An 18,049-nucleotide genomic window follows, 5' to 3' on the forward strand; every position below is an offset into this window, starting at 1 on the left:
TTAAGTAGTTTTTGTTTGTTACCGCAGATTTAAAAATGAATTTTTGAATGCCTGTATTCAATATAATAGTTATCCAAATTTTACGGACCGGAAGAATACCAAAATGAAAAAATAAAATTAAAAATTTCGTATATATAAAAATCTGCTTGAAGAATTTTTTGTTCTCAAAAATTATTTTTGGCTTTTATTCCCCATATATATTTTTTTTTAACAATAATAAACTTGGAGCCTACAGGAATGAAATGAAATAACAAATTTTCATATACTCTAAATATCCTGCATAAGCACATATTCGTATATTTTTTGTACCGACTAAAAAATTTCATAAAAATTGTATAAAATACACCAGCGGATATTCTATTGAAAATATACATAATTAAAAATTAAGTTTGAAATTAAAATTATTCAGAAATTGATTTCAAATGTTTTCAGTTGAAGGATAAGTACAGGAGTCGGCCTCAAAATCAACACCAACTTATACGCCTCTCAAACTGAGAACGTGCTCCAATTAAACTGAGCTCCTGGGCAGCGTTGTGGCAGCCGATGAAGGAACGAAACAAAATATAGACCAAAGATTGTAGAAAAATAGCATGGTGTTTGGCGGACTATGGCCTGAATGAAAGTCGTCGCACTTGGCAAAGAACGCCAATATCAAAATATTCGATGCCTGTGTAAAATCGGTACTAGTATACGGCAGTTAAATATGACTGATAGACATAACGTATATCGATAAGGCACAAGCATACATCAACAGATGCCTAGTATGTGGAATATTTTGGCCCAAAACAATAACAAACAATGAACTATGGGCAATTACGAACCAGAAGCCTGTAAAAGTGCGTAGGCCGAATAATACGACAATCAAGCGGAAATTAAATAGGAACACACAGGGAAAAAGCAAGATGGGTAGACCCTGTAATATGTGGCGGGGAACCAAACTTCAAGAGCCCAAATCAAATGAAAGACGCCGGCCAGAATTAATGTGCCCAACCCAAAACGTAGTGCGAAGTAGAAAAAAAAATTAAATTTTAAATTATCCTGTTCATTAATTTTCCTTTCAACTTAACTATGGAAATTTTATCAGTAATTTTTATTGTAATTCCAACAAATTTATTGACATTGCAAAACTTTCAATAATATAAGTATATTCCAACAATATATTATATTGCAAAGCTTTCAAATTAATTTTAAGGATCTAAAATAGTAATGAATTTAAATTTTGATAAAATTGCAGCAATAATTCACTTCTTCTCATAAAAAATTAATGGTTCAACAAGGATAAATTGAAAAACTATTGAATATAATGAAAAGGAGACAATAGTACAGGATAATATATTGAATTAATCCCATTTATAAAATGAATATCTATACATATTATTAAAAAATGAAGTGTCATACGTGATAAATAATGTCTTCGTGTATGAAAAAATAGCAAATAAAAAATATTATAAGCAATTAGAATAGTGGAAACGACAACTACTTTCAGCGGCGGATCTAGCGGGGCGTCTTTGAAAACTCAAAAAAAAACACAAAATTTTTTTCAATTTTTTCTATTACGTGTTTTCTCAAAAATTTTCTCTTTCCATTTACATCAAAATTAAACTTGATAACGTGTATACCTATACACAAACTGACGAAACGAATTTTTTGGAAACTGCATAGGGCGCCGAACAAGTCAGAACCGTGCCTGCCTACTTTATATGTTCTGGCAATTTTGTCCTATAATCAATTAAGAGCATCGATATGTCAAATCTACATTTTAATTAAAAAATCTTCCTATTTTACAAAATTTAAATTCAAAAATTTTTAATTTACCCCACAAATTTTGATGAAATTCCTTTCAATTAATAAAAAATTACCAATTTAATTAAAGCTCCAATATGCAAAAAACCAAATTTCTGGTAAAATTTTTTAAGAATTTTTTAAAATAATACCAAAGGATAATTTTAATGTTTAAAAAATTTGAATAAAAAGAACAAAATGTCTTGATTTTAAAAAGTCATTAACTTGCTGCTATACAAACACACATATCTATGCATCTCAAATATTTTTTTAAAAAAATTCACGTATATAGCTTACCGTTGTAAAAGCAATTTTAAGTGAAAATTTTTTAAATAAATTGTTTTAGAAAAAAAATCGCTACAATATTTTTCTTTATTTAAGAAAAAACAAAAAATAAAAAATCTATAACATTTACCATTACTTTTTCTTCCTTTTCTTGTTTTGTGTTCGCGAGAAAAAAATTTAATTTTAAAGAATACAAAAAAGGGCAAAAAAAAAGACGAGAAAATGAGAAAAATTGAAAAAGGAAATATTCAAGAAATGCTTAGAATTATTAGAGAATTTCATTTCAAGGATTTCTTTTGTACACAAAAATACATATGAATACAATTTTTATGAATAGATTAAAGTATATATATATATATATATATATATATATATATATATATATATATATATTTACACACAGACGTATTTAAATATACAAGACATTTTGTGTATTTTAACATTCACAATAAAACTGAATGAAGGACTATAAATGTACAATGTTATGAGGGCCATATAAAATGAATGTATACTGCAAAATACACCTGATTCAGTCTTTTCAATAAGTACTTTCTCTCACATTATCTACTAGCACTGAGAGTGCTGGAGCTTATATTACTTATCTTTCTCAAGAACTAATTTGATCGGGAACATAATCATAATTGTAGCCAACTACATTTTTGATAATAACAGTAAATTGAATAATTTTTTAAAAAATCTTTATCGTAAATCATGAGTAGCCCGTAAAATAAATCAATTTCGCCTTCATCCACTCCTCAAAATTCTATGTTACGATATATTCAAATTGGAGATTCCGTAAAATTGGAATTAAGTGTACTGTTATTTTTTTCTGTTAATTTTGTATTCTATACAATAAAAAAAAAAAAAAATACGATATAAAATTTTCGATAAAGCGCTCGTTGCGCTTTCGTACATCTCTTTTTTTCTCTTTTCACACCTTATTTTCTGCTTTTAATAGAAATTACTGTAATGGTTAAAGTTTTGTTTTTCTTTCACATACCAGAACACAAAAAAAAAACACGAAGAAGCCCCTTTAATACCACAGTGTTATTTCTCGAATTTAACTTTTAAATTGAAAATGAACAAAAAAAAACAAACAAATATATTAGGACTTTTCCATTATTCTTTGCATTTTTAAAAAAAAACAAAAATAAATATTCAAAAATATCGGAAATTTTCTCCGTCTTAAAATTTTTTACAGGAACTAAGTGTTACCTTAAAGAGGAAAAAATTACTTCATTCTTATGGTGAACAATTCACTTCGTACACGTATGCGGTGAACAAAGATGTTGGCTTAATGAAATATCCTTCGCTCTTATTTGTCATGATATTTAAGTAACAATAATCAAGTATCGTGAAAGCCAAAGATTGTCACATTTATATCTCTTTTTACATGTGGCAAATTCGAAATTCGTTGATATATTTAAGATTTTTTGCTTGCTCATTTAAATTGATTTAATAAACTCACTCATACGTCCACCAAATGTCACTATAGAGTCCATTGGTCGAATTAATGCGTCTTCTGAAACCTCTTGTAAATATGTGGCATCACAATATACACAAAAACATTCATTGCTATTGTGCCAAGTTTCTTTCAATTAGGTGGATTTTCATTGTAATTATGAAGGGATCATTTTTATACATTTTAATATTTATTTTTGCTTTTCAACTTATTTTGTTATGTATTTTGTTATCAACTATGTAGGCATTTAGACCGTCAAAACAATTCAATTTAAATTTTTTATTTTCTTATAACTGTATAAGAACACATATATGCATACATATGTTAATTCTAAGAAAATTATATTTATGTATGTATTCAATTTTATTTTTGTAATTTTAGGTTTTACATTTCAAATTGTTATGCTTATAAAATTTAAATGAAATTGAAATTTATTATAGAAATTTAAAGTATTAGATCTCATATTATTTTGTCATAAATTATATTAATTTATAGGAAATATTGGTATATATACTCGTACATATATATTTGATATATACAGAATGACAACATTTGTAAGATTTTTTCATTGAACAGAATTGAAAATAAAAGTATAAAAATTTAACATGAAATTTTGATAAACAATATTTTCGTTTTGTTGAACATGAGTATTTCATTATAAAACAAACTAACTTTCGGATTATTGCGTTGGTCAAATGTACCTTACCGAACAACTTGCATTTAGAAAAGATGTAAAATTAATGGAAATGTTATCATCATTACAATACGTAATCCTATTAAATTAGAAAGTTAAGAATTATAATTCGAAATCTCCGCTTCTCGTATAATACAGTATATAAATTGTAGAGACAGATTCCTCAAAAGAGGCTTATGACTTAGACAGACCATCTGTATAATCTTGCGTTAATTTATGTTAACTATGATGCGGTAGATCTGTTGCACCAGCCATACGAACCATCCAACTTATGGTATACTAACTGAACTCAGGTTCTCTACGGTCCATTGAGGTCTGCCGTCTCTGACTGGAAAAGGACAAAACGGTGGAGTACTTACGACTGAAATGATTCGGGAGGGGCTTTGTGAATCTGATCAAAGTCTTATGGTTTCGGCTAACTGTAAGTCTGCAATTTATCAGACACAATGCTGATAAAGGTGGGATTGGGAATCACAAAAGATTCTGTGGGTCGGCAAGAAAAGAGCCTAAGGGCCTAAGGGTCTCGGTGGCTTTTATTTTTCAACCTTATTTTATTGAAAATAAAAATTCAAAAAAATTTAAAACCTTAAAAATTTTTTATAAAAATTTAAAAATTTAATATACATACTTGTCTAACTTTTTTATGTTAAAGAATTAAATTTTCAAAAAAAAAAAAAAGAAAAAGTATAACAAAATCGAAATCCAATATTTTATGACTGATTTATCGTCAAAATATAATCTGGAAAAAAATTTCCATCTCTGCACACGAGTATAAATTCCATTTCTAAAATAGCATATAAAATATGAAGGAGGCACCTATACTTATACTCGTATATACATGTTTGTGTATACCTGCACTATGTATACATATAAATCACTCATTAGTTAAAGAACAATGTTAGCATTTCTAATCAAAATTCAAGAGCCATAAAAATGCTTTTATAGCATTTTTCCATTCAAACTTTTTCTTGTTTTTCATTGTGTTCCTAAAAATAATACAACTTTATATAAATTGATACAGGTATATTGAACATGTAAATATATAATATATATATATATATATGTATATTTGACTATTTATTTATGTGTATTAAAATTTCTAAATCAAATCTTGTACGCATTACAAATTAAAACCGGAACGAATTGAATAAAAATGAAAATTATTTAAATTTCAATATCTCAGGTATTCATAGTGAATTTTCGACATTAATCCAATAATTTCTACCAGCAGTTCCCTAAAATAACTAGTGTACACACCTTTATATGTTGTGTACATAACAGTAGTGAGTTAAACTCATGGTTCCTAAAAATTTGCTACAAAGATTTAGTTCCAGGACGTCAATGCCAGTTTTAATTAGTATATATAAGATTTTTAATATAGTTACGATATAAGAGCGTAATTTTGAATTAGAAGACGATTAGAGCTAAGAAGCTATATATATGTATATATATTTCAATTATAATACAAATAGATGGACATTCTGAACTTGAAAATGAATTCTGATAAAAAAAATCAGTTTATTTGTCCATGAATTTTTCATTCAGGATTTTAACAAAATTTCAATGCCTTATACTTTCTGCTATACATATAATAAATTATCATATACACTATTCACGTATATCCAGCACACTTATCGAAAGTCACCTTTCATTTTAATATTTATTTTTAATACATTAAAATCAAATTTTCATTATTCCTATAAATATTTTTAATGTAATGTCCTTGCTTAAAGTTTTAAAACCAGTATTTACCATAGATAAAAGGTATTAAAATAAATCTTACGATATCTAATATTTCATCTTCTTTATTTCGGCTTTTTTAATAGCTTATTACTGTAATAGTCGTTATGAGATTTTCGCCATAAATAAAACAAAAAATCAAAATCAAAATAATAAGCATAATGAAATCCAAAAAAAAAAAATAAAAGAAAAACAAGATTTACAAGCGTAAAAAACCAAAATAAATTTTCTCGTAAAAATTGAATTATTTAGCATTACCGTATTACTTATTTATGGTATTATATTGCAAAATATACGTACATACTTTGTATAACATAAATATAAAATGTCACCAAATGTATTTCGTAAAACATTTATTTATACAATTTGTAAATGTTAAGCATGTTTGGGCAACAAAACAACAATTACAAACAATTTGTTAAAAATTTGTAGAAAAAATTCTTTAGAATTACATGACAAATTTCAATAACTGACATTAAGTACGCCATCTGTCAATGACGTTTAAATTATTATGTAATATGTCTATACTATTCATCCCTGCATGAATATGCATGGACACAAATGTTATTTACTTAACCAAGTTTTACTACTTAAGTCAAAACGTCGAACTGAATATTAAATTGGATCAAATATTTGAGAGAGTTATTCAGAACTTGGAACCAGTTTTATGGAAACTAGTTATATACCAGCGTCAATTAAGAATTAATATTAATATTAAAGATCAAGTGTTTTAAATGTTAAAAAATATATTGTCGGGTTATAGACAGACTGATGGCATACTTTGCAAAATCTTCTCTGAATATTTTCACATTTACATTTATGTACATTTTCTGAAACCACAAAATAATGACACACTTTTTCAATCACTTGCTCTTTCAATAGGAAATTTTGACTCTCTTTGGTATTTTTTATAGGCAACATAAAATCTTTTGAAGGATTTTTTAAAGTCAAAACCAAAACCACCCTGACAAAAATCAAAATCCCCTACTTTATCATATTTTTTAAGGTTTATTTTGGACGCAACTTTTTATAATTTAAAAATCAGCATTTTTTCCACGATATACACCTGCATGCATTAATAGAGGCTCAATGGAATAACAAAATAAAAAGTGTAATCATAGTCCATGGAAAAAAAAAATATTTAATTGAATAAACTCAGGATTTATAAAGAAGGACATTTTCCTTTATTAAGCAATTTATGACCAGAGCATGCACTTATAAAAAATTTGAAGTATAGTGATTAGCTAATAATTTTCTTCATTTCCATATAAAGTTCAAAGGGGCCATGACGATTTAGTGCGAGAAATATACATCGTCATAGTAAAGTAGCGGAAATAGGCGGAAACCGATATCACAACATTGCATTTTCCGGTATTCGGCCGTTATTGGAGTTGGGAAATTTCATAGATAAGGAAAAAAGTATTTGTTTGTGATGTCACATGCACATGAAAAACACTATCTGTGGAATGAATTAAAAATGATTTCTTGCGGTTAAAATTTTTATGGGGTACTTACCTATATGGCAAGATGGCGTCAGATGTTTATCCTGACTGTCAGAAAGTGTACTTGAAAGGGGGAGAACAATTTTTTTGCTAGGATATTCGGTGTATTGAAAGTGTTCTCGAATGCGTCCACGTCTGATATGTTGAACTCATTTAACAAACTTCTATAATACCGGTGAAGACCACTTCAACAATAAATTTAGTGACCTAACCTCGCTGATTTTTATGCTAATATATATAAAAACTAATTTAAATGCTACAGAAGCAGAAATATTTTAAACAGAAAGATATTTATAACTATCAAAAAAAGACTATCTGTATGTACACGAATTCACCTTTAAACATACAAACAAATTCCACCTTAATGGCATAAAACAAAAACAACACTTTCTGGCTCACATTATTTGGCTGGCAGCCTATTTTATAGTCTTATTCAACTGCTGTGAAGAAAATAAAATATTATGTTTGAGAAATTAATTTACTAAAAATATATTACAAGTATTTTTACAATACTAAAATATGTTGGTGCCCACCCGAGTAAAAATTACATTCCGCCACTTTTCATACTGTTCCATTGTATACACACACATACATGTGACTTGTATGAATTTACCTGAATATGTTCGTTTATATATGCCATATTTTTGTTGTCTGTTTGCATTAACTTTGATTTTGATAAATTGAAGGTAAAAAGCATTATTAAATCAAATAAAATATTCTGATGATTCTTTAAAACCATAAACAAAATGGTTGGCAGCAATAAAAAAATTTAAGTACAAAACATTCATTGAAGATATGTGGTTAAAAACGAACATGTAATCCTAAAGGAAAATTTATGTTTGGGATTTTTTTTTTTACCAAAAATTTGTACTGCTTAAAATTCAAAAATCGATAGAGCAAATGTGGCATGGCAATAATTTTTTAATATTAAGATTTATGCCCTGTAAATTTGTTAAAGTTCACTGTGCTTAAATTTTTTTTTTGTTGCAAACTTAAAGAATAATGACTTACTTAGAAAGTTCATTAACTTTAGGGTATTGTGACTTGTGAGTACCCAATTAATTATGAGAAATATTTTATTTACTTAAATAAAAAGGACAGGCAACATTATTAGGGAGTATCACTTTGAGGAAAATTACAACATAATGCTTAATGGTGAAAGGAGCTTGGGAATCTGTTAGCTACGTAATGAAAGTCACCCAATCAGGTTTTACAGCGATTATAGACGTCTCAGCCAAGAGATATAGAGAGTCTCAGCCACTTCGACGCTGTGAAGATATGTATCCAAATATGCTTTAGGCAAATAAGCGTGCTACAGAAAGTTGCTCCAAGTTTAGTCTGTGTAGGAGTTACTGTACGTGTGATAAAGCAATAATACCAAATAATCATGGGAACTTGAAAGATTCGATTTCTTACCAAATCTCTTCTCGAATAGATTGGGTCAGTTTCCAACTTCAATTGAGTGAATTCAACAATTCTGGTAACCATAACTGACTAATTTTTTAAGTATTTATATTCTGGTTTTGCAAATAAGCAGATTTGTTTCTTAAAGTAAGCTTTGCTTATGATACGAAGATTTGTTTTCTTATGAATATTTTATGAATATTTGGATTCATTCTTACAAGAATGGTATGAATGTGAATCTTATAAAAAATGTCAAAAGAATTTAAAATTAAAATTCTCCATATTTACTTACTTAATTCCATTTTTATTTTTCCATTACTGTTCTTTATCAGCCTCACAACAGAGTACAATATTATAGCCAAAAACAGTATAAAAAAATTCAACCCAAATATAAACCACATCACGTCTATAACCTCTTAGAAACTTTAAATTTAATTTTAACATCAACTTTTCGTTTATTCATTTTTTAGTCTATTCTAATTTTCTTCTTAAGAATTTCTTTTCTTTTCATTTTCGTATTATTTAATTCTTATAAAAGGAAAATTTTTATTTTATTTTTTCGATATTTTTTTAATTTTTTCTTATCCTACTTTTGAGATTCTGAAGCAATCTTGTTTTGAAATTCCATACAAATTTGTCTAGTCCTTAAAGAAAATTAAAAGGTAGGTGCTACAACAGAAACTGAAAAACAATAAGCAGAAGGAACAAAAACAAGAGAAAAAAGGTTCAAAATTAAGAGAAAAAACAAAGATTTTCTCATTTTCATTGTCTTTTTTTTTGCTGTGTGCTCTTTGTTTTTATCATGTAGATTAGGTTCCTTAAATTTACTTTGGTTTCCTAAATTTCTTATTTTTGTAAACTCAGTAACCAAATCCATCCAATTTCAAATTTTTTTTATTGTTTTTATTCTTGTTTTTGTTTTTAAATATAAATTATTAATACCGGATTTTCATAAATGATTAATAAGTCTTCTGACCAATTAAATTTTTAAAGAATTTTTTTTTTTTTGTTTTTCTTTTAGGAAGAACGAATTCAGGAAACAGAAGGAAGAGGAAATGAAAAGAAATTTAAAAAAATACGCAATAAGCAGAAGCTACTGCAGTACTCTTTGTGTAACAACACTATTTTCTTAGACCTGTGTTATAAAATAAAGAAAGCATTATGAGTAGTTCTTCTACTGATAATGCTTTCTGTGTAGATTTATTGTTTCTGTTTAGTATTTTAAACACGTTAATAGTAAAAAACATTATGAAAAATGATTCACAAGACATAACATACGATTTAAATCCATAAAAATCAAACCAAAAACCTTAATATTAAACACTAATTTAAACCTTCAATATTGCACACTAAAATATGACCAATTTATTTTAAATTATTGATATTTAACGCCGATGGCATTTTTTTACAATAATTTGAAAGACTAATATAAGTTCAACATGCCATTACCATAATATTTATTTTTAAAATTGATTGCATACCTTGCGGCTATTTAAAATCAATTTTAAAATTTTAACGTTCGTATTGTATAAGTGCAAGTTATTTATTTTATTAATAATAATGGTAATTTTTTAATTTTCCTATTAAATTTTTTTTTTGTGTCTATTCATAATTAGCAAAATACTTTACATAATATCCTTTAGAATAATTTAATTAATTAAATTAAATTTATTTTAAAATTTACATTTTTTATTTAACACGAAAGACTTTAAATAAAATTTTATTGAACGTAAAGTAATTTAAAGTAATCTTTTATTGTACTTCATACTGTTAATTTTTGAATGCTAATTCAATATGACTTTCAATTCTACCAGAAAAAGAGAAAAAAAAGAATACAAAATTGGTAACATAGATCAATAAAGACGAGAAGGAAAGACAAGAATAAAAAAAAAAAAAACAAATATTGCTACAAATTTAAATTACACAAAAGTCTAGATCTAAGAATACCCTTACTAATAGCAGGATCAAATACCAAAGAATTAAAATTAATAGAACGCAAAACTCTAGTGACCAGCTCATTCCTAACATAACCAGTAGAGTGACAGCTAAAATTGTACAATTCAACAGATCTAAGATGGCTCACGACACAAGCTTATGAATAAGCACTATGTCAGCTACAACTCTAAGCACGCTCAAGGATTGCAAATCGATCAACATCAACCTAATTTAAATAAGGACTATAGCAACAAACACAACTTACATATTTGACCACAACTAACACACTTTTCATGTTCCTTGCTATAAAACCTTAAGTAAATACGTTCAATATTCTGATTACATTCATATATCTATTGTCATAGTATAAAAGTAACAATTATGAGCTCTCAATTATGACTAATTTTTGATACTTATTAAAACGAAATCCAACATTTTTTGTTCTACAGTAAGTATAATAATATTTTTTTATTCCTACCCTTATATATTTATGCTTACCTATACGAGTACTTATAAAGATCTTTTTGCAATGAATCTTGTCCAGAATCTTTCAGGATATCATTGAGACCCATTTATATGTGCATGGATTAATAAACACCTACATTTAACTCATTATATACATAAATTATATTCAATATTTATTTTGCAAAATTTAATAAAATTTTGATAATATGAAAAACCGGAAATAATCATTTCCTAATCAAAAATTTTTACACATTCATAAAGAAAAAAATAAAATATAAGTATATTATTAAATGATATTGTTTATTCCTACTAAATTAAAATTAAAAAAATTTTGTAACAGTGCAGGCGTATATGTATGTGTGTTATTAAAATATAAAATTCCTACGGGAAATAATTTTCTATTATTATTTTTGTATGATGACCTCAGTGAATTCTCAATTCATATTATGAAGAGAAATGCTATATAAGTATACCTTATACATCTATATCAAGTGTGTCGTCTTGTATTTCAAAAAAAATTTTTTTTGTTTACTTTAATATGATTTCCCAAAATAATATCCTTGTTGACGAAAATATATTATAAGTAATATACGCTTTTAGTTGACAAAATTAATAAGTTTATTTTATTGTTCTAATAAAATATTTGGCTTCCTTTAAAATTAATTGCTCATGAAAGGCTCTATTGAAATTATTAGTAATTCCCCAATTTTGTTAAATTTCTAATTATAACACTACTTAGAATAGAACATTAAACTCATTAAAGTAATGTTTGTTTTCTACTTGGATTTGGGGGTGAATTCGCTGTGAACTTTGCGAAAATAATCGGCAACACTTTTTCTCGAAAAAAGAGGCTCAATAGTGAAATTAATTGGTCAGAGGTGATTTTACTATGATTTTTTACATTGTTTAATAATTTTCAATTCCAGAGTATGAGTCTAATTAAAAAGACTATTTTTGTTATAAATTTAGCCGTAAAATTTAAATCACTCTCGTATAAAATGGAAATACTTACAAACTGACTAAAAATTTTTCAATAGAATTTTATAAAAATAACCTTTTTTATATTTCTAACAATTTTGTTCCCCTACAAATATTACGAATATCAAGTACAAAACTTCATTTTATAGCAATTTATTTTCTATCATTAAAACTTAATTTAAATTAGTTCTGTTTCAATGTTCGTTAATGCAGGCATTATAGCCATTTATAAAAATTAAAATTCATATTTTGTTTTATACTTCTAAATTGCATTTTGAGAGATAAATTCATATATCTATAAAAAATGTGATTCTATACCGTATTCTACACGATATAACGCGTATACAACAACACAGTTAAATTCATTCTAAAGAAGGATAGTAGCTCAGCATAGCCGCACGTAATAGTGTGGTTAACAATATTTAAAATACATATAACAAAAAACTAACTATTTTATACTTTCCAATTTTTTTTGGCGAATAATTTTTCCTTGTAAAAATTTGTCATTTTAACACTTTGAATAGCAGATGATTATTTGCTAATAACAAGGCATAATAAACAGAATGGGTCGACAATTCATTCTATTGTGTACTAGTGACCAATATGTTTCGTATACGACTTTGCATCTTTATGCCAAGAAAATTTTGGCAATGTACCGAATGTAAGTAAAGTAGATGCAATGAAAATGTATTCCTGCATTCAATAACTAAACTAGAACACTTAACTCTGTTCCCCCTAATATGATAACGGCAAACATTCTATTTATTTCTATAATTCCTATTTCAGATAAGTATAAATTAAACTTGCAATATTATTAGCTAAATGAACTGGAAAACAAAGTGTTAAAAACCTTTTAAATAATTCCTAAAATAAGTTTACATATAGTCATGAAATTAGAAAATTGTACAGAACTATAGAATGTTAAAGAAAATTTTATATGGGAATGTATACCATATTATCAGAGATAATTATAAGGCAAAAATATAGTTATGATAACAAAAGAGAATTTAATTTAAGAACTCATTTACTATATATGCCCAACAACTAAATAAAGTGAATTACTCGGTTACTAAAATAAAATATTGTTAAATTGAACAAGTTATTACATTGATGTCGTATGTGTACATGCAGACAAAATAATATGCTTGTACATTATATAACAGGAAATATTCACACACATATTTATATTATGTCCAATGTATATATACATTAAAGGACTTTTATATTATGTGAAATCATATTAGAAACAGTATTTAATTATACAAAGGACAGGATGTACATTAAATGTATGTGTTAATTGTAACAAGAGTCAAGGATAATAACAACAATGATAAAAAAGAAAAAAATAAAAAAATTGCTAAAAATAATAGAAAGTTTTTTTTAATACAAAAAAAAAAAAATTTTTTTTTTTTGAAATTTATTTAAAGAGCAATGTCATAATGATATCTTACGTCCCTTTGATGACGTATAATGAGAAATGACTCCTTTGTGAGTTGTTTTCAAACAAACAAAATAAGTATGGCAACTTTTTCATATTATAAACTTTGTTCTCAGTGTGTATTAAAACCTTTTTTTATCAATATTTTATAGAACCAAAATAATCACTGCAAAATCTTTATGAGTACATTATGTAAAATTCAATTATAATAGGATTATAAATTTAATTGGTAGCTCCAAAATCAGTTGATGGCATACACCGTAGCATCCATTTTTCAAATAAAACAACATAAAACCAGCAATGTCGAATGATCCAAGCCGCAAACCAAAATTTTTTTTAAAATTTCACATAACCCAAGTTGTAAAGTTTTCATTTTGTAGGTGTTCATGGAGCAAATAAATTTTCAAAACAACGAGACTGTTTTATAAGCATTGCTTGTAAGTTTGCTTTAATTGTGCCCACTGTGAAATTTTTTTAGCAATTGAGCACTCTTAAAATACTAGAATTGCTTCAAACCAGCGATCGAAAAAAAAATTAATATTGCAATCGAGATTCACTGTAAAAACTTCTCTTCTTTTACTTACAATTTTAGTTTTCTATTCTTTTCCCAAACACTTTAACTTCAGAGAAATGCTAATTTAATTTTTTTTTTACATTTTGTTTTCGCTCTTCTTTTAATGAAATTTCCTATACCTACATTAGAAAAGCCTATTTTTGTCATAGTATACATACGTATACATCATATAACAAAGTTTTAAGTGAGTGAGTATGTTCCGTGCACTCAAACTTAGAAAGAATGAACTAGAAAGACGGCAAAGTATCAAGGGGAAAAATTATTGATTATTTTAATGATCAACGATTTTAGCGTTGTTTTTAATGATATTTTTTTCATTTTTTCTATTTTATTGTTACTAATTAAAATTTTTTTTTATTTTTTTTTTCTGCCATATTGTTATAGTTGTTAAATTTAATTAGTTAGAAGAAGAAGAAAAAAAATTGGAAAATTATTCATAAAAAATTATTACTTATTATCAAAAACAAAAAAAAATAGCATAAAAACGTTTCTTATTAATTACCAATCGCTTTGAAAATGAATTAAGTCTGAAGTCATTATAAGTTGCAGCCTTATTGTTGTTATAAAGGAAACAAAAGTCTTCCTATTTAACATGGATTGAAAGCCATTATACGAATTGAAAACATTAACAATTTAATTTCAGACATGGGTTCTACAATTTTTTCAAACAATATTACTATACAAGTGTATATGATTTGAGCTTAATAGTTCCCGTGTACCGACAATATATATGACGTTCTTGTATACTGTTTGCCTACCATTTTCATTATTTCTTACACTTCGTATGTTTTAAGCCACCCCCTTAATAACATCAGTAACGCAAATAACACTTCATCAGTAACGCAAATAACATCGTTCTGCAATGAATTTTGAATGCACTAACTTCATTTCTATGTAAACACTTCTATATTATTTCCACATATTCTACAATTAGAAAAACTTCAAATATAATAGATAAAACTAAATGATATCTATTTAATTTGTAGTACACTCTGTACACGCTAAATCATAATTTATAATTAGTATGCTTTTCATCTACCTTGGTTGCTCTTTATATATAATATAATAAAATAATTAAAATATATTATGTGCATACTAAATAGATAAGGAAACCTGCATTGCATTAAGATAAAAACATAAGTAAGATTCATTTTAAAAAAAAAATCGTTAATGATATTTTCAATTTGCATATTTCTGCGGATAAAAGAAAAAATTTACATATAATTAATCCTAATTTTATGCAATAATTTAAGAAAATTTAAAACGAAAACTCGTATTGTTTTTAATGATAATTGTATTTTAAAATATGCTTGCGGTTGCTATTTATTATATAAGATTATTAATTTTTTTCAGACTTTTAACAATATTAATCAAAATGATTAATTCTGATAACATGAAATGATTGATTAATATTTAAGATGTCAGTGGAAGTTTAAGGAAATATAATCAAAAATTCAAAAATATGCTGTCAAATTAAAAACTTGTATTTTTGGGTCATAGAATAAGAGCCCCAGCAATAAATTTTAAAATTTTAAGAGGAATTAAGGCTGAGATTTGTGAACAATTTTGCAAAAACCAAATTTAGTAATTTAGCAATTTTTCAAAAAAAGTTTTAATCCACAAAATTTTAACACAAAAATTTTAGAAGTATTTTTGGTAATTAACTTTCAAGAAAATTTTAAATAAGAAAATATGAATAATAGATCCTTTCTACTTACCACTTTTGGTTTTTGATTCTCCACCCGCTAAAAACCAAGCTTAAAGGTGAAAATTAAAAAAAAAAATTCTCAACAAAAAGAATTTATAAAATTTTCAACTCAAAATAAAATTCACTTAAAAAAAATTTTTCTAAAATTTTAAAATGAAAATTTATTCTATAGAACTACCCAAATTGCTAACACTTCCAAAATCAAATTTTTATATTTAACACCTTGAAATATTAAAAAAACACTTTGTGAATAATTATTTAATATTTTACAATAATATTTTAAATATATTTCAATATTTTATCAATCAATTTTTAATAAATCATTTAATTTTTTTTTTTAATGGAATTTAATTTTTTTTTTATTTTTCAAAAAAATTTGATTTTCCTTGTTTTAAAAATTTTCAAATTTCTTTAATTCAAAAATTTAATACACTTTCAAATTTTTATATTTAATTTTACATTTGCGATTAATTTATAGAATTATACAAAGTTCACAAACCTAAATTATAAAATAATTATTAATCAAAGACCATGTAACATTTTTGTAGAATAAATTCAAGAATTTTGAAAAAAATTTTCTAATATTAAAAAATAAAATTTTGATAATTTTTTTATTTTAAGAGCAATTTTGTAATTGTACAACACTCTAGAAATAATATTAGCACAAATTTTAAATTTGAATTTCTAAAATTTTTTGAAAAATTTATTTTGATAAGTTTTCTTTTTTTTCTTTTCAATTTATTTAAAAATTTTAATTCAAAAATACAATTACTTTATATTTTATAATAATATTTTTTGATTTTCCAAAAATTTAATTTTTTTTTCTCAGTGTCTTTTCTTTAAATTAATTGAGAAAAACAAAAAAATTATATACTATTTTTTTTTTAAATTTTTATTTTTTGAAACGAACATCTTTTACATTATAAAAGAGAAATTCATCGACCGCACCCGACAAGTTTTCGAATAGAACTGTTTTATATATTTGATGAACAAATGTTCTTAAATTATTTTCGACAAGAAAAATATGCATATATACATACGATTATAATAAATATAACAAAAATGAAGAGCAAGAAAACTTATTAAAATATATTATTAAATAATAACAACAGCAACAACAATAACGAAAAAAAAAACGGAAAGTAAAACAAATCAAAAAAATATAATATTAAAGAGCATAACAAAAACAACTCTAAATTATTAATATATAGTCGTCCTTATGGAATCCGAAAATTAGAATAATATTGAGAATAACAAAAACAATATAAACGAAAATGAGAAAATGTTTACATAGGATTCATTATGTATAAGTATGTATTCTGGTATGATAATAATTATATACAAATACTGGCAACAATATGAAAATCAGCAACAGAACAAAATAATGTTATGTTCACCTACTAAAATTTGGAGAATTCGTTACATACCTAAAAAAAATTGACAATTTCTAAAGTGTATTCAAGATTTCTCACATAATATATTATTAAGTATAATATATAAATATAACAAAAATAAAATTTTATTTATTAATTCATTAAAAATTTCTATACAATATACATTATACATACATACATACAAATTTAATTGTAGTGTACTCAATTGTATTGCTAAATCGGTGTTCTTAATTTGTAATATTGCAAAATCGAAAATGAGTGTAAATTTCGAAAATTCATTTTGAATTTAAATTCTATTTCATAATATAAGAATAAAATACGTGATAGAAAATGAATGTGTTTAGCAACAATTTTATGATATTACAAAAAAAAAGGCTATAAATTTCACATAACATGTCTTCCTTTTCCTATAAAACATACAAACTCTATGTGTGTGTAGCCAAAATTCAAGATCAAGTTCAAAATGTTATACGATAATAAATAGAGTATGGATATATGGCTGACTATTTATAAAACAACTGCTATTGTATAAAATTCTCCTCATATTTCGGACATAAAATGAGTTCATTTTATTTCAGCAACATTATATTTAGTAATAAAATTTTTATCAGTTATTGAAGAAATTTTTAGCCTTCAAAAGATTATTGCGGTACATTATGTAACTAAAAATTTTTGTGTTTGGCCATCA

The 18,049-nt window shown here is 25.4% G+C and overlaps 1 long non-coding RNA gene across 1 annotated transcript in view; it reads right to left on the reverse strand.

Moving 5' to 3' along the window:
• LOC129607639 (uncharacterized) overlaps positions 1-16,266 on the reverse strand; it is a 182,976-nt gene extending 166,710 nt beyond the window's left edge. Inside the window, exon 1 of the long non-coding RNA XR_008696828.1 lies at positions 15,978-16,266. This is a non-coding gene — a long non-coding RNA (uncharacterized LOC129607639). The remainder of the gene's footprint in view (positions 1-15,977) is intronic.
• Between the last annotated feature and the right edge of the window lie 1,783 nt (positions 16,267-18,049).

Source organism: Condylostylus longicornis, unplaced genomic scaffold, assembly GCF_029603195.1.
Source record: "Condylostylus longicornis isolate FDR11 unplaced genomic scaffold, ASM2960319v2 ptg000028l, whole genome shotgun sequence".
NCBI lineage: Eukaryota > Metazoa > Arthropoda > Insecta > Diptera > Dolichopodidae > Condylostylus > Condylostylus longicornis.